General features: G+C 38.3%; 2 long non-coding RNA genes across 3 annotated transcripts; both read left to right on the plus strand.

Annotated features, from left to right (window-relative positions):
- Positions 1-794: 794 nt before the first annotated feature.
- LOC133553128 (uncharacterized) lies at positions 795-11,144 on the plus strand. 2 transcript variants are annotated; one of them, XR_009806856.1, is made up of 7 exons: positions 827-2,008; positions 2,546-2,680; positions 5,839-5,914; positions 6,835-6,912; positions 7,446-7,523; positions 8,056-8,133; positions 10,703-11,144. It is a non-coding gene; the product is annotated as an uncharacterized LOC133553128 (long non-coding RNA). The 2 variants fall into 2 exon arrangements; XR_009806855.1 differs by having other exon boundaries at positions 795-2,680.
- A 1,047-nt stretch (positions 11,145-12,191) lies between these two features.
- Positions 12,192-23,152, plus strand: LOC133553127 (uncharacterized). The gene is made up of 8 exons (XR_009806854.1): positions 12,192-13,626; positions 14,160-14,294; positions 17,836-17,911; positions 18,829-18,906; positions 19,440-19,517; positions 20,050-20,127; positions 22,561-22,632; positions 22,749-23,152. It is a non-coding gene; the product is annotated as an uncharacterized LOC133553127 (long non-coding RNA).
- The last annotated feature ends 475 nt before the right edge of the window (positions 23,153-23,627 follow it).

Here is a 23,627-nt window from a genome sequence, read left to right on the forward strand (position 1 = left end):
AAACATTGGGTTAAATAAAAGAATATAGAGTGGGGATCCATCTTGATCCACACTCCATTTCAACCAGAAGGTTGCTTGGCGGAAACAACCGCCCACCTCCGGAATCAGTCCCCGCCCATTCCCCTTAGGCGCGAAATTCATTTGAGCGAAAGACATTGGAATGAGAGGAGCTCTTTAAAGCTCCTGAGAATCTTAAAAAGCTTACAGAAAACGAGAAAAACTTACAGCGGGTGCCTGTCGGACATTCACCGTCGTTTTCGATGATTTCCCCTCGGAGCAAGGATTCGATGTCTGGAGTCTTTGGCGCAATCAAGCCTTCTCCTCTGCCTGGAACGGCCGTTGACGGACCCGCCAGCTTTAAGGGAGACCAGTGAGCAAGAGATGTAAACGGAAAATCTGTAAGTAAATATATGTATATATGTATCGTATACCGCATGTTTTTTTTCTTGTAAAATGAGAATCATTTGACTCACCAGACTGCGATTGTGTTAAAACGATCGCGTTAGGATCTTACGGCAAATCCTCTATGAAACTAAATAATGAATACACATAATATTAAATAATTTGAAGGTTTAAACACACCTCGAAAATCATCTTCCAACTTTGTAAGACCGTTTAAGCAAAGTTCATCGTCTTTCACTTCGTCGTCATCGGCTGTTAAAAAAAAAAAGGTATTACATCGTCGTACAAGTGCAATGCTTTTAACGTTTAAATGCTTAAATGGAGTTAAACCAATGTCTAATAACATGGTAAAGCAGAGGTAATGGTGTGTGTGTGTGTGTGTGTGTGTGTGTGTGTGTGCGTGTGTGTGTGTGTGTATGTGTGTGTGTGTGTGTGTGTGTGTGCGTGCGTGTGTGCGTTTGTCAAAGTGACATATGGGGACATTTTTATGAAATTTCACCTTACATATGAGGACCTGTTGAAATATGAGGACATTTTCCATGTCCCCATATTTCCCGCAATGCTATCGTGTTCTACACCCTCCCAGCATGTTCCCAGACCAAAAATCTCTAAAGTCTTCATTTGTCAAATTTTCAGAAAAAGTGTGTGAAAGTGTGTTTAATTTTTTTGGTCACCTTCGATTTTGCCCCTAGTGGCCATCTTTGCTATTAGGACACACACACACACACACTTGTCCTCATATGTCATATGTCCTCATATGTCATGTGGGTCAGAAACTTACACACTCCAACATTTTGAAAAACATCTAATCATTACAGCAATAAACATACTTTTGAATTCTAAATCAAATAACACATTTTCAACTGATCTGATGATCTCAACCTTTTTTATGTTAGTTTTATCTATTCATTTGGTTTATCTGGAGAGGATTTGTGCTGGACAATCAATAATAAAGGGATTATGGTGATGATTTAATCGGTTTGATTCAGTATTTTACTGTATTGGGCTTTTTTCTATTCTGTTGTCTAAAATACAATGCCGCACAATAATTACTTTAAATGTGCCTGAAAAAAAACCTTCAACCTTGATTGAGACAAAGGCGATAATTCAAATGCAATTCAAACTACATCCACTATTTAATATTTTCAAATGGTTACAATAGCACATGATTTTGGTATTTTTATCTTTGGGACAAATTTTGGATTCAATTGGGGATTGTTTTTGGAGGTATTCACTTCACATTGTGTTCAAGATGGTTACTTCCGCCCACTCTGAAGAGTCTCGGCGTCTGATTGGTCCAATTTTCAGTTAGGCGCTGCCTGATTGGCCAGTGGATGATGTCTGCTCCTAACAGAGGGCTAAATCACTAGTTAACTATTTTCATCTTGGAAGTTATACAGCTCACGTATCACACTTAATATTGAATATATATAAAAAGGGTTTTCCAAAAGGACCATTTATAATCGAAATACAAAACTTCACACACGATTTTGAGCACAACAGAGCGCTCAGTGAACATCACTTCCGGGACGTGCAGCACCAGAGGGGGACATCTATCTTGGCCACAAACCATCTTTGACAGTCTTCGGCAGCATGGTTGAATCAGGTGAGCATAAAATGGAGTTTAACGTAATTAAATAGACCAATGTTTTTTAACATAGGAAAATAGTTCATTATAAAGAACAGTAAAATGTTTTTTGTTATTAATTGCAACCAGATTTGATTTTATGAGGTTAAATAAAGCATTTCAGTTCTGGGCCAAGGCCAAAAGGCATTTAATTTTTTTTTTTTTAAAGTTGCATGGAAGATTATAAGTAGCAGTGATTGTCACACACTAGGTGTGGTGAAATTATTCTCTGCATTTGACCCATCATCCTTGATCACTATGCAAGTAAACCTTGTCTTAATTTTAAACAAGACAGACTAGAGTTCTTCAAATTGTTTATACTTTTTCTCAAATACAAATATTTCAAGCTGACAAGCACTGTGGAGTTGGCATGTTACTGATATTGTTACATTAGTTCTTTGTTTGAGAAGCTTCATGTCTGCATTGAGCCTAAATTTAACAGTTTTTGAAGGGTTTAGTTCTTTGTTTTATTTCTGTGTCACTGACTTTTTTCATTTTTATGTGTGGATTTGTTAGGCGCATCAACACATGATATAGACATCGTGCCCAAAAGAAGAGCGAGATGTAATCCTGAGGCTGAAGCCACCGAGTTTATGTGATCTGGATGTGACAAGTCTTGTTTTAAGGCCCATTGGATCAATGATTGGAAAGGTATGTCTTGTTATGTAACATATCAATGGTAACTGGATCAACATCTCATTTGGATCATTTCCTTACTGTCTAATAGAGGTTGTATTATATGGCTTTAATTAGAAGTGTTTGGAATAACAGCGTTCCACGTCCCAAGAGCTAGCTTCTGTAGCCGAGGATCGGACCGCCAAGTGCCCTGCCTTCGGCTGCCGCCCAGCTCACAATGCACCCGACCTCTATGGCCCCTCGGAGTCTTGTTCACGAGTGGGGGAAGAGTGGATCGTGAGATCGACAGGCGGATCGGTGCGGCGTCTTCAGTAATGCGGACGTTGTATCGATCCGTTGTGGTGAAGAAGGAGCTGAGCCGGAAGGCAAAGCTCTCAATTTACCGGTCGATCTACGTTCCCATCCTCACCTATGGTCATGAGCTTTGGGTCATGACCGAAAGGATAAGATCACGGGTACAAGCAGCCGGAATGAGTTTCCTCCGCCGTGTAGGGGTGCTCTCCCTTAGAGATAGGGTGAGAAGCTCTGCCATCCAGGAGGAACTCAAAGTAAAGCCGCTGCTCCTCCACATCGAGAGGAGCCAGATGAGGTGGTTCGGGCATCTGGTCAGGATGCCACCCGAACGCCTCCCTAGGGAGGTGTTTAGGGCACGTCCAACCGGTAGGAGGCCACGGGGAAGACCCAGGACACGTTGGGAAGACTATGTCTCCCGGCTGGCCTGGGAACGCCTCGGGATCCCCCGGGAAGAGCTAGACGAAGTGGCTGGGGAGAGGGAAGTCTGGGCTTCCCTGCTTAAGCTGCTGCCACCGCGACCCCACCTCGGAAAAGCGGAACATGATGGATGGATGGATGGATGGTATAACAGCGGTATATGAAAACGATGTTACTAATGCTGTTACTTTTACCGGTAACGAGTAATTTAATAACTTTTATGTACGCTACAACGCTGTTACGATTCGTTTTATGTAATGTGGCATTCTACTTTTGATGTGATTGTATGTCAACAAGACAGCGTTAGAAGCACAAAAGATTTAGTGCAGGTAATATCTTTTTACTAATGAAAGCAACCCCCGGAAGTAATTACGAACACGATATCAAATAGAAAGAGGCCTCATCCACACGCAAACAAAAACATTCAACAGAACTATCTTAACTGCCACTGCTAAGCTAAAAAATACAGCTGAACTATTCTGCTATGTCTGGGCGCTGAAGTCCCACGTCACTTGGCAAAAGGCACAGCTTTTTAAAGGCACACACACACTCTGCTCTCATGAAATGTCTCTCAACTGCATATGCTAGATATTTAAAACTTTTCTTTTTCAAGTAACACATTAATTACAAACCCCGTTTCCATATGAGCTGGGAAATTGTGTTGGATGTAAATCCAAACGGAATATTTTTTTTTACAAATAATAATTAACTTAGAATTTCACGGCTGCAATAAGTGCCAAAGTAGTTGGGAAAGGGCATGTTCACCACTGTGTTACATCACCTTTTCTTTCAACAACACTCAATAACCGTTTGGGAACTGAGGAAACTAATTGTTGAAGCTTGGAAGGTGGAATTCTTTCCCATTCTTGTTTTATGTAGAGCTTCAGTCGTTCAACAGTCCGGGGTCTCCTCTGTCGTATTTTACGCTTCATAATGCACCACACATTTTTGATAGGACTGCAGGCCGGCCAGGAAAGTACCTGCACTCTTTTTTTATGAAGCTGAACACGTGCTGAATGTGGCTTGGCATTGTCTTGCTGAAATAAGTAGGGGCGTACATGAAAAAGTCGGCACTTAAATGGCAGCAAATGTTGTTCCAAACAGATGGGTAACTTACAGATGTGTAAGTTACCCATGCCTTGGGCACTAATGCACCCCCATACCATCACAGATGCTGGCTTTTGAACTTTGCGTCGATAGCAGTCTGGATGGTTCGCTTCCCCTTTGGTCCGGATGAAACGGTGTCCAATATTTCCAAAAATAATTTGAAATGTGGGCTCGTTAGACCACAGAACGCCTTTCCACTTTGCAACAGCCCATCTTAGATGATCTCGGGCCCAGAGAAGCCGGCGGCGTTTCTGGATGTTGATAATTGGCTTTCGCTTTGCATAATAGAGCTTTAACTTGCACTTACAGATATAGCAACAAACTGTATTTAGTGACAGTGGTTTTCTGAAGTGTTCCTGAACTCATGTGGTGATATCCTTTAGAGATTGATGTCGGTTTTTGATACAGTGCCGTCTGAGGGATGGAAGGTCACGGTTATTCAATGTTAGTTTCCAGACATGCCGCTTACGTGGAGTGATTTCTCCGGATTCTCTGAACCTTTTGATGATATCATGGAGCGTAGATGTTGAAATCCCTAAATTTCTTGCAATTGCACTTTGAGAAACGTTTTTCTTAAACTGTTTGACTATTTGCTCACGCAGTTGTGGACAAAGGGGTGTACCTCGCCCCATCCTTTCCTGTGAAAGACTGAGCATTTTTTGGGAAGCTGTTTTTATACCCAATCATGGCACCCACCTGTTCCAAGTTAGCCTTCACACCTGTGGGATGTCCCAAATAAGTGTTTGATGAGCGTTTCTTAACTTTATCAGTATTTATTGCCACCTTTCCCAACTTGTTTTTTGCGTGTTGCTGGCATCAAATTCTAAAGATAATGATTATTTGCACCAAAAAAATGTTTATCAGTTTGAACATCAAATATGTTGTCTTTGTAGCATATTCAACTGAACATGGCTTGAAAAAGATTTGCAAATCATTGTATTCTGTTTATATTTACATCTAACACAATTTCCCAACTCATATGGAAACGGGGTTTGTACTTAATTTAATAATTATTTACATTTATGAAAGAGTAATTCTGTTTGTAATTGAATTTTTAGTCAAGTAACGACTATTATTATTCCTTTTTTAAAATAGATTCTCCAAACATTGTTAATTGATAAACTGTTTTATCAGGATATGGTGTATTTGCTCTTGCATCAATTTAAAAAAGTTCTTTTGTGGTCAAGTACCGAGGGAAGTTCATCTCAAGACATGAGCGGGACAAGAGACAGAAACCCTCTATAAATATCTTTACTATTTATCTGGCATTATATGCTCATAATGTTAACAACAAAAAGTGCTGATAATGTTATAATTAATAAGTTCTAACATTATTTTTATGTGTTTTGTTGCAGACACCAACTGTTGATGTTCTATCTCAACATTCTCCAGATTCATGTGAGCGATAAACCGACTTCATCCCTCCAACAGGTTATTTCTTGACTATTTTACTATCCATCCATCCATCCATCCATTTTCTACTACCTGTCCCTTTTTTGGGTTGGCGGGGTGTGCTTGAGCCTATCTGAGCTGCATTCGGGCGGAAGGCGGAGTGCACCCTGGACAAGTCGCCACCTCATTACACGGCCAACACAAATAGACAACATTTACACTCACATTCACACACTAGGGCCAATTAAGTGTTGCCAATCAACCTATCCCCAGGTGCATGTCTTTGGAGGTAAGATGAAGCCGGAGTACCCGGAGGGAACCCACGCAGTCACGGGGAGAACATGCAAACTCCACACAGAAAGATCACGAGCCCAGGATTTAACTCAGGACTACTCAGGACCTTCGATTTGTGACGCACATGCACTAACCCCTGACCCACCGTGCTGCCCTATATCTGCTAAAAACTTGACACAACCTATACTTCAAAAGACATTTAATCCTTTTAACCTCTCACAGATCAGTTTATATGACAACATTTTTTAAGCGTACATCCATGTTAGTCCGTGGAATTTACAACTCATGTTTAGCAAAACAGGAGATGTTACAGGTCAGCAACATGAATTCTATATGTGATCACTTGTCATGTACTCATATTGTTTGAACTAAAAAAGACTTCAGTGTGTTTCATATAAGGTCCTCATATTTTTCTGAACCACATTAGTGTGTGTTACAATGTTTAATTCAAAGCTTTAAAATGAGTGTTTCAATCCAGGTCCTCATATTTTCTGAACCACATTTTAGTGAATGTTACATTCTTAAATAATAGTCTAAGAGCTAAAACGCTATAATAATCTTTACTGTTTATGTAGAATTATATGATCAGAATATTATCAACCAAAAGTGGTTGTTAATGTTATAATTAATTAGTTCTGACATTATATTTTTGTGTTTTGTTGCAGACACCAACTGTTGGGGTTCTATCTCAACATTCTCCAGATTCAGATGTGAGCGATAAACCGACTTCATCCCTCCAACAGGTTATTACAAGTCTATTTTTACTATATCTGCTCTAAATGTGACCCAACCTATATTTTGAAAGACATTTATTAATTTTAATCTCTCACAGATCAGTTTATATGACAACATTTTCGTAAGGGTACATCCATGTTAGTCAGTAAGGAGTTTGGAACTCATGTTTAGCAAAACAGGAGATGTTACAAGTCAACAACATACATTCTACATGTGACCCCTCGTCATGTCCTTATATTGTTTGAACCAAGAAAGACTTAGGTGTGTTTCATATAAGGTCCTCATATTTTCTAAACCAGATTAGTGTGTGTTACAATGTTAATGTCCAAGCTTTAAAATGTGTGTTTCAATTCAGGTCCTCATATTTTCTGAACCAGATTTTAGTGTGTTTTATATTCTTAGTTAATTGTCTAAGAGCTGAAACTCTGTAATAATCTTTACTATTTATCTGGCATTGTATGCTCAGAGTTTTATCAACAAAAAGTGCTGATAATGTTATAATTAATTAGTTCTGACATTATATTTTTGTGTTTTGTTGCAGAAACCAACTGTTGAGGTTCCATCTCAACATTCTCCAGATTCAGATGTGAGCCATTAACTGACTTCATCCCTCCAACAGGTTATTACATGTCTATTTTTACTATATCTGCTCTAAATTTGACCCAACCTATATTTTGAAAGACATTTATTTATTTTAATCTCTCACAGATCAGTTTATATGACAACTTTTTCGCAAGGGTACATCCATGTTAGTCAGTAGAAAGTTTAGAACTCATGTTTAGCAAAACAGGAGATGTTACAAGTCAACAACATAAATTCTACATGTGAGCACTCGTCATGTCCTTATATTGTTTGAAGCAAGAAAGACCTAGGTGTGTTTCATATAAGGTCCTCATATTTTCTGAACCTGAAAATGTGTGTTACAATGTTAATGTCAAAGCTTTAAAATGAGTGTCTCAATTCATGTCCTCATATTTTCTGAACCAGATTTTTGTGTGTGTTACATTCTTAATGAATTGTCTAAGAGCTGAAACTCTGTAATAATCTTTACCCTTTATCTGGCATTGTATGCTCAGATTTTTATCAACAAAAAGTGGTGAGAATGTTATAATTAATTAGTTATGACATTATATTTTTGTTTTTTGTTGCAGAAACCAACTGTTGAGGTTCTATCTCAACATTCTCTAGATTCAGATGACAGCCATAAACCGACTTCATCCCTCCAACAGGTATTACATGTCTATTTTTACTATATCTGCTCTAAATTTGACCCAACCTATATTTTGAAAGACATTTATTAATTTTAATCTCTCACAGATCAGTTTATATGACAACATTTTCGTAAGGGTACATCCATGTTAGTCAGTAGGGAGTTTGGAACTCATGTTTAGCAAAACAGGAGATGTTACAAGTCAACAACATAAATTCTACATGTGAGCACTCGTCATGTCCTCATATTGTTTGAACCAAGAAAGACCTAGGTGTGTTTCATATAAGGTCCTCATATTTTCTGAACCAGATTAGTGTGTGTTAAAATGTTAATGTCAAAGCTTTAAAATGAGTGTTTCAATTCAGAAAATGCAGTGCCTCTTGTTTACAGCCGGTTTCTGCAGCGCTGTTTTCATTGATCAAAGTATTTTTTCGGTGGTCGTGTTTTTGGTACATAACTTGTAAATAGTGCGCAAATAATAGGCTATGTATATATAAATACATTCAAACCCCGTTTCCATATGAGTTGGGAAATTGTGTTAGATGTACATATAAACAGGATACAATGATTTGCAAATAATTTTCAACCCCAATTCTGTTGAATATGCTACAAAGACAACATATTTGATGTTAAAACTGCTAAACATTTTTTTTGCAAAGAATTTAGGGATTTTACCATCTACGGTCCGTAAAATTATCAAAAGGTTCAGAGAATCTGGAGAAATCACTGCACGTAAGCGATGTACTGCATTAAAAACCGACAGTGTGTAAAAGATATCACCACATGGGCTCAGAAATACTTCAGAAAACCACTGTCAGTTTCTACAGTTGGTCGCTACATCTGTAAATGCAAGTTGAAACTCTACTATGCAAAGCAAATGCCATTTATCAACAAGACAGAGGAACGCCGCGGGCTTCGCTGGGCCCGAGCTCATCTAAGATGGACTGATGCAAAGTGGAAAAGTGTTCTGTGGTCTGACGAGTCCACATTTCAAATTATATATGGAAATTGTGGACGTGGTGTTCTCCGGAACAAAGAGGAAAATAACCATCCGGCGCAAAGTTCAAAAGCCAGCATGTGTGATGGTATGGGGGTGTATTAGTGCCCAAAGCATGGGTAACTTACACATCTGAGAAGGCACCATTAATGCTGAATGGTCCATACAGGTTTTGGAGCAACATATGTTGTCATCCAAGCAACATTATCATGGACGCCCCTGCTTATTTCAGCAAAACAATGCCAAGCCACGTGTTACAACAGCGTGTCTTCGTAGTAAAAGAGTGCGAGTACTTTCCTGGCCCGCCTGCAGTCCAGACATGTCTCCCATCGAAAATGTGTAGCGCATTATGAAGCGTAAAACACGACAACTTAAGCTGTACATCAAGCAAGAATGGTAAAGAATTCTACTTTCAAAGCTTCAACAATTAGTTTCCTCAGTTCCCAAACGTTTATTGAGTGTTGTTAAAAGAAAATGTGATGTAACACAGTGGTGAACATGCCCTTTCTCAACTACTTTGGCACGTGTTGCAGCCATGAAATTCAAAGTTAATTATTATTTGCAAAAAAAAAAAAGTTTGAGTTTGAACATCAAATATGTTGTCTTTGTAATGCTTTCAATTGAATATGGGTTGAAAAGGATTTGCAAATCATTGTATTCAGTTTATATTTACATCTAACACAATTTCCCAACTTTTATGGAAATGGGGTTTGTATATATATTAGGGCTGGGCAATGATTAAAATTTTTAATCGAAGTTAATCGCACTATTTCTCTTATTAATCGCGATTAAATGCATTGTATACGCAAAGCCCAATAATGAATTCAAAAGTAGTGTGTAGTGCACCTTTATTGGAATATTCTCCCACATGAACAAAAGCGCCTAAACATTTGTCGTGCAAACACAATTTAAATCAGTCCTTGTTAAACAGTAGCAGTTAAATAGCAAATTTTATGAAAATCAACTCAAAAAATGTAAATACAAACATTTAAGCTTATTGCCACTGCCAGGGTATTTAAGTTATCCTGTTTGTTATGGAAAATAAATATAATCTACATACAAATCTCTGAGCCACAATCATAACATCTGAACAGGCAATTTCTGAGGTAACAGCAGAAACATTTTTTTTTATCAGGGATCTTATGTTTAAAAAACTTATATTATAGGTAGTGGGCTGTTTTAGGGAATTTTTGATCAAATTATCCTTACTAGCAATATTAATAATGTTGTGTTTATTCTGCGTAGTGCACTTAAAATAATTATGACCATATCTGTTTGCTTGGTGCTTTGATAAACTGAACGCATATACATGGTACTATATTGTGATGTTATGAGCCAGGGGAAAAAAGAACTACCCTACCCAGCATGCAACAGGAGTGACGAGCATGCGCGGTAGCCCGGTATAGGTTGTGTCGCCATGACGGCATCTTGTATGTTGTGATATGCACGCTCTGAAAGCAAACGTTAAGAACTCAGCCAACACTCCTCGTCTGCATTATTGATAAATAGACGGACAACACATACTCCGCTGCTTCACAAAGCACAATATGTTAAATGTTTACTTTTACAGTTTTCTAATTCTTCCTTTCAGATTGAAAGCAGGACAAATCGCTGGAAGTGGGTATGTCTCAAGCTTCTTCCACTTGGTCCACTCCAAAGCGGGGTAAATAAATAATCTACATCATTTACTAGAATATTATATTACGTTTTGCACCTTTTCACTGTATTATAGTCCTTATTCCTTCAGTAAGAAATTGTATTTTGTCTCCTTTATGACAACTGCAAAGGGGAAGAAGTGGAAGCAGTTGAATGACACATGTTGCATTTTGTAACTGGCAACAAAGTACCAGGTAAAAAAGATTGTGAAGCCTGCCTCCATAAAGAACTAGTAGCTCTACAGGACAGAGATTGGCTTGCCATCAAGTACTACATCCATAACAGAATTATATTAAAAAAAGGGAAAAAAAATGTTTTCCCACATCTTCTGTGGTAGTTTGAGTATGTTACCAGCAATTAAAAAAGCAAAATAAACAGCAGGCGTTTTGTATTTATTCCAGATAATTCTTAGCGACAAAATCCACAAAAACAATTCAGTTACACTTAATCGACAATTACATTTTTACCCATGTTTCTTTTAAACTCTTCTTGGTTTTAGATTACAGTAGCATGGGATTGGGATTTTTTTTTTAAATGACAACACATCAACTAAACCAACTCAGGTTGTTTTGTTAAGTCTCTGATGTCATTAGCCTCATATGTCACATGAACCTGAAATCTTAAACACTCTGTGATGTCATGGTCATCATATGTCACATGAACCTGAAATCTTAAACACTCTGTGACGTCATGGTCATCATATGTCACATGAACCTGAAATCTTAAACACTCTGTGACGTCATGGTCGTCATATGTCACATAAACTTGAAATCTTAAACACTCTGTGATGTCATGGTCATCATATGTCACATGAACCTGAAATCTTAAACACTCTGTGACGTCATGGTTGTCATATTTCACAAACTTGAAATCTTAAACACTCTGTGACGTCATGGTCATCATATGTCACATAAACTTGAAATCTTAAACACTCTGTGATGTCATGGTCATCATATGTCACATGAACCTGAAATCTTAAACACTCTGTGACGTCATGGTTGTCATATTTCACAAACTTGAAATCTTAAACACTCTGTGACGTCATGGTCATCATATGTCACATAAACTTGAAATCTTAAACACTCTGTGATGTCATGGTCATCATATGTCACATGAACCTGAAATCTTAAACACTCGGTGACGTCATGGTCATCATATGTCACATAAACTTGAAATCTTAAACACTCTGGTCTTCATTTGTCACCTAAACCTGACAAGTCCTCATATGTACCATAAAAATCAGGTTCAGAAAAAAACAAAAGAGTTGCAAAAATCTCAATAGACCACTGTGTGTCTAAAATTCTGGTTCACTAACCGTCTGAGTCCCAGGCCTGTAGGACCATTGGAAAGGCATGTCCCCATATGTCACGTTTTTGTCATAAGTCCTCATATGTCACCCAAACACGTATGTGTGTGTGTGTGTGTGTGCGTGCGTGTCCTGTTGATTCAAACGGTCATAAACATTTAAACTGTCAGATGGGAAGTCAGTAAAAACTGAACCCTCCTTTTGTCCCCCAAACTGACCTGTTGATTCAAACGACCGTAAAGACCAGTTGCTACGTGACACTGTGTTCTGCGATAGTTTTTTCCATCTGTTTAAATATGTTTTCGTGAGGTACGGAAGTTGTTTCAGTGCGTACGAATGTGTGTGTGTGTGTGTGTGTGTGTGTGTGTGTGTGTGTGTGTGTGTGTGTGTGTGTGTGTGTGTGCGTTTGTCAAAGTGACATATGGGGACATTTTTATGAAATTTCACCTTACATATGAGGACCTGTTGAAATATGGGGACATTTTCCATGTCCTCATATTTCCCGCAATGCTATCGTGTTCTAGACCCTCCCAGCATGTTCCCAGACCAAAAATCTCTAAAGTCTTCATTTGTCAAATTTTCAGAAAAAGTGTGTGAAAGTGTGTTTAATTTTTTGGGTCACCCTCGATTTTGCCCCTAGTGGCCATCTTTGCTATTATGACACACACACACACACACTTGTCCTCATATGTCATATGTCCTCATATGTCATGTGGGTCAGAAACTCACACACTCCAACATTTTGAAAAACATCTAATCATTACAGCAATAAACATACTTTTGAAATCTAAATCAAATAACACATTTTCAACTGATCTGATGATCCCAACCTTTTTTATGTTAGTTTTATCTATTCATTTGGTTTATCTGGAGAGGATTTGGGCTAGACAATTAGTAATAAAGGGATCATGGTGATGATTTAATCGGTTTGATTCAGTATTTTACTGTATTGGGCTTTTTTGTATTTTGTTGTCTAAAATACAATGCCGCACAATAATTACTTTAAATGTGCCTGAAAAAAACCTTCAACCTTGATTGAGACAAAGGCGATAATTCAAATGGAATTCAAACTATATACAGTATTTAATATTTTCAAATGGTTACAATAGCACATGATTTTGGTATTTTTATCTTTGGGACAAATTTTGGATTCAATTGGGGATTGTTTTTGGAGGTATTCACTTCACATGGTGTTCAAGATGGTTACTTCCGCCCACTCTGAAGAGTCTCGGCCTCTGATTGGTCCAATTTTCAGTTAGGCACCGCCTGATTGGCCAGTGGATGATGTCTGCTCCTAACAGAGGGCTAAATCACTAGTTAACTATTTTCATCTTGGAAGTTATACAGCTCACGTATCACACTTAATATTGAATATATATAAAAAGGGTTTTCCAAAAGGACCATTTACAATTGAAATACAAAACTTCACACACGATTTTGAGCACAACAGAGCGCTCAGTGAACAGCACTTCCGGGACCTGCATCACCAGAGGGGGACATCTATCTTGGCCACAAACCATCTTTGACAGTCTTCGGCAGCATGGTTGAATCAGGTGAGCATAAAATGGAGTTTAACGTAATTAAATAGACCAATGTTTTTTAACATAGGAAAATAGTTCATTATAAACAACAGTTAAATGTTTTTTGTTATTAATTGCAACCAGATTTGATTTTATGAGGTTAAATAAAGCATTTCAGTTCTGGGCCAAGGCCAAGGCATTTAAATTTTTTTTTTTAAGTTGCATGGAAGATTATAAGTAGCAGTGATTGTCACACACTAGGTGTGGTGAAATTATTCTCTGCATTTGACCCATCACCCTTGATCACTATGCAAGTAAACATTTTCTTAATTTTAAACAAGACAGACTAGAGTTCTTCAAATTGTTTATACTTTTTCTCAAATACAAATATTTCAAGCTGATAAGCACTGTCGAGTTGGCATGTTACTGATATTGTTACATTAGTACTTTGTTTGAGAAGCTTCATGTCTGCATTGAGCCTAAATTTAACAGTTTTTGAAGGGTTTAGTTCTTTGTTTTATTTCTGTGTCACTGACTTTTTTCATTTTTATGTGTGGATTTGTTAGGCGCATCAACACATGAAATAGACATCGTGTCCAAAAGAAGAGCGAGACGTAATCCTGAGGCTGAAGCCACCGAGTTTATGTGATCTGGATGTGACAAGTCTTGTTTTAAGGCCCAGTGGATCAATGATTGGAAAGGTATGTCTTATTATGTAACATATCAATGGTAACTGTATCAACATCTCATTTGGATCATTTCCTTACTGTCTAATAGAGGTTGTATTATATGGCTTTAATTAGAAGTGTTTGGAATAACAGCGTTCCACGTCCCAAGAGCTAGCTTCTGTAGCCGAGGATCGGACCGCCAAGTGCCCTGCCTTCAGCTGCCGCCCAGCTCACAATGCACCTGACCTCTATGGCCCCTCGGAGTCTTGTTCACGAGTGGGGGAAGAGTGGATCGTGAGATTGACAGGCGGATCGGTGTGGCGTCTTCGGTAATGCGGACGTTGTATCGTTGTGGTGAAGAAGGAGCTGAGCCGGAAGGCAAAGCTCTCAATTTACCGGTCGATCTACGTTCCCATCCTCACCTATGGTCATGAGCTTTGGGTCATGAACGAAAGGATAAGATCACGGGTACAAGCGGCCGGAATGAGTTTCCTCCGCCGTGTAGGGGTGCTCTCCCTTAGAGATAGGGTGAGAAGCTCTGCCATCCGGGAGGAACTCAAAGTAAAGCCGCTGCTCCTCCACATGGAGAGGAGCCAGATGAGGTGGTTCGGGCATCTGGTCAGGATGCCACCCGAACGCCTCCCTAGGGAGGTGTTTAGGGCACGTCCAACCGGTAGGAGGCCACGGGGAAGACCCAGGACACGTTTGGTAGACTATGTCTCCCGGCTGGCCTGGGAACGCCTCGGGATCCCCCGGGAAGAGCTAGACGAAGTGACTGGGGAGAGAGAAGTCTGGGCTTCCCTGCTTAGGCTGCTGCCACCGCGACCCCACCTCGGAAAAGCGGAAGATGATGGATGGATGGATGGATGGTATAACAGCGGTATATGAAAACGATGTTACTAATGCTGTTACTTTTACCGGTAACGAGTAATCTAATAACTTTTATGTACGCTACAACGCTGTTACGATGCGTTTTATGTAATCTGGCATGCTACTTTTGATGTGATTGTATGTCAACAAGACAGCGTTAGAAGCACAAAAGGTTTAGTGCAGGTAATATCTTATTACTAATGAAAGCAACCCCCAGAAGTAATTACGAACACGATATCAAATAGAAAGAGGCCTCATCCACACGCAAACAAAAACATTCAACAGAACTATCTTAACTGCCACTGCTAAGCTAAAAAATACAGCTGAACTATTCTGCTATGTCTGGGCGCTGACGTCCCACTTGGCAAAAGGTACAGCTTTTTAAAGGCACACACACACTCTGCTCTCGTGAAATGTCTCTCAACTGCATATGCTAGATATTTAAAACTTTTCTTTTTCAAGTAACACATTAATTACAAACCCCGTTTCCATATGAGTTGGGAAATTGTGTTAGATGTAAATCCAAACGGAATAATTTTTTTTACAAATAATAATTAACTTAGAATTTCATGGCTGTAACACGTGCCAAAGTAGTTGGGAAAGGGCATGTTCACCACTGTGTTACATCACCTTTTCTTTCAACAACACTCAATAACCGTTTGGGAACTGAGGAAACTAATTGTTGAAGCTTGGAAGGTGGAATTCTTTCCCATTCTTGTTTTATGTAGAGCTTCAGTCCTTCAACAGTCCGTAGTCTCCTCTGTCGTATTTTACGCTTCATAATGCACCACACATTTTTGATAGGACTGCAGGCCGGTCAGGAAAGTACCTGCACTCTTTTTTTATGAAGCTGAACACGTGCTGAATGTGGCTTGGCATTGTCTTGCTGAAATAAGCAGGGGCGTCCATGAAAAAGTTGGCGCTTAAGTGGCAGCAAATGTTGTTCCAAACAGATGGGTAACTTACAGATGTGTAAGTTACCCATGCCTTGGGCACTAATGCACCCCCATACCATCACAGATGCTGGCTTTTCAACTTTGCGTCGATAACAGTCTGGATGGTTCGCTTCCCCTTTGGTCCGGATGAAACGGTGTCGAATATTTCCAAAAACAATTTGAAATTTGGGCTCGTTAGACCACAGAACACCTTTCCACTTTGCATCAGTCCATCTTAGATGATCTCGGGCCCAGAGAAGCCGGCGGCGTTTCTGGATGTTGATAATTGGCTTTCGCTTTGCATAATAGAGCTTTAACTTGCACTTACAGATATAGCAACAAACTGTATTTAGTGACAGTGGTTTTCTGAAGTGGGCTTCACGGTGGCAGAGGGGTTAGTGCGTCTGCCTCACAATACGAAGGTCCTGCAGTCCTGGGTTCAAATCCAGCCTCGGGATCTTCCTGTGTGGAGTTTGCATGTTCTCCCCGTGAATGCGTGGGTTCCCTCCGGGTACTCCGGCTTCCTCCCACTTCCAAAGACATGCACCTGGGGATAGGTTGATTGGCAACACTAAAAATTGGCCCTAGTGTGTGAATGTGAGTGTAAATGTTGTCTATCTGTGTTGGCCCTGCGATGAGGTGGCGACTTGTCCAGGGTGTACCCCGCCTTCCGCCCGATTGTAGCTGAGATAGGCACCAGCGCCCCCCGCGACCCCAAAAAAGGAATAAGCGGTAGAAAATGGATGGATGGATGGGTTTTCTGAAGTGTTCCTGAACTCATGTGGTGATATCCTTTAGAGATTGATGTCGGTTTTTGATACAGTGCCGTCTGAGGGATCGAAGGTCACGGTTATTCAATGTTAGTTTCCAGACATGCCGCTTACGTGGAGTGATTTCTCCAGATTCTCTGAACCTTTTGATGATATCATGGACTGTAGATATTGAAATCCCTAAATTTCTTGCAATTGCACTTTGAGAAACGTTGTTCTTAAACTGTTTGACTATTTGCTCACGCAGTTGTGGACAAAGGGGTATACCTCGCCCCATCCTTTCCTGTGAAAGACTGAGCATTTTTTGGGAAGCTGTTTTTATACCCAATCATGGCACCCACCTGTTCCCAATTAGCCTTCACACCTGTGGGATGTCCCAAATAAGTGTTTGATGAGCATTTCTTAACTTTATCAGTATTTATTGCCACCTTTCCCAACTTCTTTGTCGCGTGTTGCTGGCATCAAATTCTAAAGTTATTGATTATTTGCACCAAAAAAACGTTTATAAGTTTGAACATCAAATATGTTGTCTTTGTAGCATATTCAACTGAATATGGGTTGAAAAGGATTTGCAAATCATTGTATTCTGTTTATATTTACATCTAACACCATTTCCCAACTCATATGGAAACGGGGTTTGTACTTAATTTAATAATTAATTACATTTATGAAAGAGTAATTCTGTTTGTAATTGAATTTTTTGTCAAGTAACGACTATTATTATTCCTTTTTAAAACAGATATTCCAAACATTGTTAATTGATAAACTGTTTTATCAGGATATGGTGTATTTGCTCTTGCATCAATTTAAAAAGGTTCTTTTGTGGTCGAGTACCGAGGGAAGTTCATCTCAAGACATGAGCGGGACAAGAGACAGAAACCCTCTATAAATATCTTTAGTATTTATCTGGCATTATATGCTCATAATGTTAACAACAAAAAGTGCTGATAATGTTATAATTAATAAGTTCTAACATTATTTTTCTGTGTTTTGTTGCAGACACCAACTGTTGATGTTCTATCTCAACATTCTCCAGATTCATGTGAGCGATAAACCGACTTCATCCCTCCAACAGGTTATTACTTGACTATTTTACTATCCATCCATCCATCCATTTTCTACTACCTGTCCCTTTTTTGGGGTGGCGGGGTGTGCTTGAGCCTATCTGAGCTGCATTCGGGCGGAAGGCGGAGTACACCCTGGACAAGTCGCCACCTCATTACACGGCCAACACAAATAGACAACATTTACACTCACATTCACACACTAGGGCCAATTTAGTGTTGCCAATCAACCTATCCCCAGGTGCATGCCTTTGGAGGTAAGATGAAGCCGTAATACCTGGAGGGAACCCACGCAGTCACGGGGAGAACATGCAAACTCCACACAGAAAGATCACGAGCCCAGGATTTAACTCAGGACTACTCAGGACCTTCGATTTGTGACACACATGCACTAACCCCTGTACCACCGTGCTGCCCTATATCTGCTAAAAACTTGACACAACCTATACTTCAAAAGACATTTAATTCTTTTAACCTCTCACAGATCAGTTTATATGACAACATTTTTTAAGGGTACATCCATGTTAGTCAGTGTGGAAATAACAACTCATGTTTAGCAAAACAGGAGATGTTACAGGTCAGCAACATGAATTCTGTATGTGATCACTTGTCATGTACTCATATTGTTTGAACTAAAAAAGACTTCAGTGTGTTTCATATAAGGTCCTCATATTTTCTGAACCACATTAGTGTGTGTTACAATGTTTAATTCAAAGCTTTAAAATGAGTGTTTCAATCCAGGTCCTCATATTTTCTGAACCACATTTTAGTGAATGTTACATTCTTAAATAATAGTCTAAGAGCTAAAACGCTATAATAATCTTTACTGTTTATGTAGAATTATATGCTCAGAATATTATCAACCAAAAGTGGTTGTTAATGTTATAATTAATTAGTTCTGACATTATATTTTTGTGTTTTGTTGCAGACACCAACTGTTGGGGTTCTATCTCAACATTCTCCAGATTCAGATGTGAGCGATAAACCGACTTCATTCCTCCAACAGGTTATTACAAGTCTATTTTTACTATATCTGCTCTAAATGTGACCCAACCTATATTTTGAAAGACATTTATTAATTTTAATCTCTCACAGATCAGTTTATTTGACAACATTTTCGTAAGGGTACATCCATGTTAGTCAGTAAGGAGTTTGGAACTCATGTTTAGCAAAACAGGAGATGTTACAAGTCAACAACATACATTCTACATGTGAGCACTCGTCATGTCCTTATATTGTTTGAACCAAGAAAGACTTAGGTGTGTTTCATATAAGGTCCTCATATTTTCTAAACCAGATTAGTGTGTGTTACAATGTTAATGTCCAAGCTTTAAAATGAGTGTCTCAATTCAGGTCCTCATATTTTCTGAACCAGATTTTAGTGTGTTTTATATTCTTAATTAATTGTCTAAGAGCTGAAACTCTGTAATAATATTTACTATTTATCTGGCATTGTATGCTCAGAGTTTTATCAACAAAAAGTGCTGATAATGTTATAATTAATTAGTTTTGACATTATATTTTTGTGTTTTGTTGCAGAAACCAACTGTTGAGGTTCCATCTCAACATTCTCCAGATTCAGATGTGAGCCATTAACTGACTTCATCCCTCCAACAGGTTATTACATGTCTATTTTTACTATATCTGCTCTAAATTTGACCCAACCTATATTTTGAAAGACATTTATTTATTTTAATCTCTCACAGATCAGTTTATATGACAACTTTTTCGCAAGGGTACATCCATGTTAGTCAGTAGGAAGTTTAGAACTCATGTTTAGCAAAACAGGAGATGTTACAAGTCAACAACATAAATTCTACATGTGAGCACTCGTCATGTCCTTATATTGTTTGAAGCAAGAAAGACATAGGTGTGTTTCATATAAGGTCCTCATATTTTCTGAACCAGAAAATGTGTGTTACAATGTTAATGTCAAAGCTTTAAAATGAGTGTCTCAATTCAGGTCCTCATATTTTCTGAACCAGATTTTTGTGTGTGTTACATTCTTAATGAATTGTCTAAGAGCTGAAACTCTGTAATAATTTTTACCCTTTATCTGGCATTGTATGCTCAGATTTTTATCAACAAAAAGTGGTGAGAATGTTATAATTAATTAGTTATGACATTATATTTTTGTGTTTTGTTGCAGAAACCAACTGTTGAGGTTCTATCTCAACATTCTCTAGATTCAGATGACAGCCATAAACCGACTTCATCCCTCCAACAGGTTATTACATGTCTATTTTTACTATATCTGCTCTAAATTTGACCCAACCTATATTTTGAAAGACATTTATTAATTTTAGTCTCTCACAGATCAGTTTATATGACATCATTTTCGTAAGGGTACATCCATGTTAGTCAGTAGGGAGTTTGGAACTCATGTTTAGCAAAACAGGAGCTGTTTACAGCCGGTTTCTGCAGCGCTGTTTTCATTGATCAAAGTATTTTTTCGGTGGTCGTGTTTTTGGTACATAACTTGTAAATAGTGCGCAAATAATAGGCTATATATATATATATATATATATATATATATATATATATATATATATATATATATATATATATATATATATAAATACATTCAAACCCCGTTTCCATATGAGTTGGGAAATTGTGTTAGATGTACATATAAACGGGATACAATGATTTGCAAAGAATTTTCAACCCCAATTCTGTTGAATATGCTACAAAGACAACATATTTGATGTTAAAACTGCTAAACATTTTTTTTGCAAAGAATTTAGGGATTTTACCATCTAGGGTCCGTAAAATTATCAAAAGGTTCAGAGAATCTGGAGAAATCACTGGACGTAAGCGATGTACTGCATTAAAAACCGACATCAGTGTGTAAAAGATATCACCACATGGGCTCAGAAATACTTCAGAAAACCACTGTCAGTTACTACAGTTGGTCGCTATATCTGTAAATGCAAGTTAAAACTCTACTATGCAAAGCAAATGCCATTTATCAACAACACAGAGGAACGTCGCGGGCTTCGCTGGGCCCGAGCTCATCTAAGATGGACTGATGCAAAGTGGAAAAGTGTTCTGTGGTCTGACGAGTCCACATTTCAAATTATATATGGAAATTGTGGACGTGGTGTTCTCCGGAACAAAGAGGAAAATAACCATCCGGATTGTTATAGGCGCAAAGTTCAAAAGCCAGCATGTGTGATGGTATGGGGGTGTATTAGTGCCCAAATCATGGGTAACTTACACATCTGAGAAGGCACCATTAATGCTGAATGGTCCATACAGGTTTTGGAGCAACATATGTTGTCATCCAAGCAACATTATCATGGACGCCCCTGCTTATTTCAGCAAAACAATGCCAAGCCACGTGTTACAACAGCGTGTCTTCGTAGTAAAAGAGTGCGGGTACTTTCCTGGTCCGCCTGCAGTCCAGACATGTCTCCCATCGAAAATGTGTAGCGCATTATGAAGCGTAAAATACGACAACTTAAGCTCTACATCAAGCAAGAATGGTAAAGAATTCTACTTTCAAAGCTTCAACAATTAGTTTCCTCAGTTCCCAAACGTTTATTGAGTGTTGTTAAAAGAAAATGTGATGTAACACAGTGGTGAACATGCCCTTTCCCAACTACTTTGGCACGTGTTGCAGCCATGAAATTCTAAGTTAATTATTATTTGCAAAAAAAAAAAGTTTGAGTTTTAACATCAAATATGTTGTCTTTGTAATGCTTTCAATTGAATATGGGTTGAAAAGGATTTGCAAATCATTGTATTCAGTTTATATTTACATCTAACACAATTTTCCCAACTTTTTTGTATATATATTAGGGCTGGGCAACGATTAAAATGTTTAATCGAAGTTAATCGCACTATTTCTCTTATTAATCGCGATTAACTGCATTGTATACGCAAAGCCCAATAATGAATTCAAAAGTAGTGTGTAGTGCACCTTTATTGGAATATTCTCCCACATGAACAAAAGCGCCAAAACATTTGTTGTGCAAACACAATTTAAATCAGTCCTTGTTAAACAGTAGCAGTTAAATAGCATATTTTATGAAAATCAACTCCAAAAATGTAAATACAAACATTTAAGCTTATTGCCACTGCCAGGGTATTTAAGTTATCCTGTTTGTTATGGAAAATAAATATAATCTACATACAAATCTCTGAGCCACAATCATAACATCTGAACATGCAATTTCTGAGGTAACAGCAGAAACATTTTTTTTTTATCAGGGATCTTATGTTTAAAAAACTTATATTATAGGTAGTGGGCTGTTTTTGGGAATTTTTGATCAAATTATCCTTAGTAGCAATATTAATAATGTTGTGTTTATTCTGCGTAGTGCACTTAAAATAATTATGACCATATCTGTTTGCTTGGTGCTTTGATAAACTGAACGCATATACATGGTACTATATTGTAATGTTATGAGCCAGGGGAAAAAAGAACTACCCTACCCAGCATGCAACAGGAGTGAGGAGCATGTATAGGTTGTGTCGCCATGACGGCATCTTGTATGTTGTGATATGCACGCTCTGAAAGCAAACGTTAAGAACTCAGCCAACACTCCTCGTCTGCATTATTGATAAATAGACAGACAACACAAATACTCCGCTGCTTCACAAAGCACAATATTTTAAATGTTTACTTTTACAGTTTTCTAATTCTTCCTTTCAGATTGACAGCAGGACAAATCGCTGGAAGTAGGTATGTCTCAAGCTTCTTCCACTTGGTCCACTCCAAAGCGGGGTAAATAAATAATCCACATAATTTACTAGAATATTATATTACGTTTTGCACCTTTTCACTGTGTTATAGTCATTATTCCTTCAGTAAGAAATTGTATTTTGTCTCCTTTATGACAGCTGCAAAGGGGAAGAAGTGGAAGCAGTTGAATGACACATGTTGCATTTTGTAACTGGCAACAAAGTACCAGGTAAAAAAGATTGTGAAGCCTCCCTCCATAAAGAACTAGTAACTCTACAGGACAGAGATTGGCTTGACATCAAGTACTACATCCATAACAGAATTATATTTAAAAAAGGAAAAAAAAATGTTTTCCCACATCTTCTGTGGTAGTTTGAGTATGTTACCAGCAATTAAAAAAGCAAAATAAACAGCAAGCGTTTTGTATTTATTCCAGATAATTCTTAGCGACAAAATCCACAAAAACAATTCAGTTACACTTAATCGACAATTACATTTTTACCCATGTTTCTTTTAAACTCTTCTTGGTTTTAGATTACAGTAGCATGGGATTGGGATTTTTTTTAAAATGACAACACACCAACTAAACCAACTCAGGTGGTTTTGTTAAGTCTCTGATGTCATTAGCCTCATATGTCACATGAACCTGAAATCTTAAACACTCTGTAACGTCATGGTCATCATATGTCACATGAACCTGAAATCTTAAACACTCTGTAACGTCATGGTCATCATATGTCACATGAACCTGAAATCTTAAACACTCTGTAACGTCATGGTCATCATATGTCACATGAACCTGAAATCTTAAACACTCTGTAACGTCATGGTCATCATATGTCACATAAACCTGAAATCTTAAACACTCTGTAACGTCATGGTCATCATATGTCACATAAACTTGAAATCTTAAACACTCTGTGATGTCATGGTCATCATATGTCACATGAACCTGAAATCTTAAACACTCTGTGATGTCATGGTCATCATATGTCACATGAACCTGAAATCTTAAACACTCTGTGACGTCATGGTCA

Source organism: Nerophis ophidion, linkage group LG05, assembly GCF_033978795.1.
Source record: "Nerophis ophidion isolate RoL-2023_Sa linkage group LG05, RoL_Noph_v1.0, whole genome shotgun sequence".
NCBI lineage: Eukaryota > Metazoa > Chordata > Actinopteri > Syngnathiformes > Syngnathidae > Nerophis > Nerophis ophidion.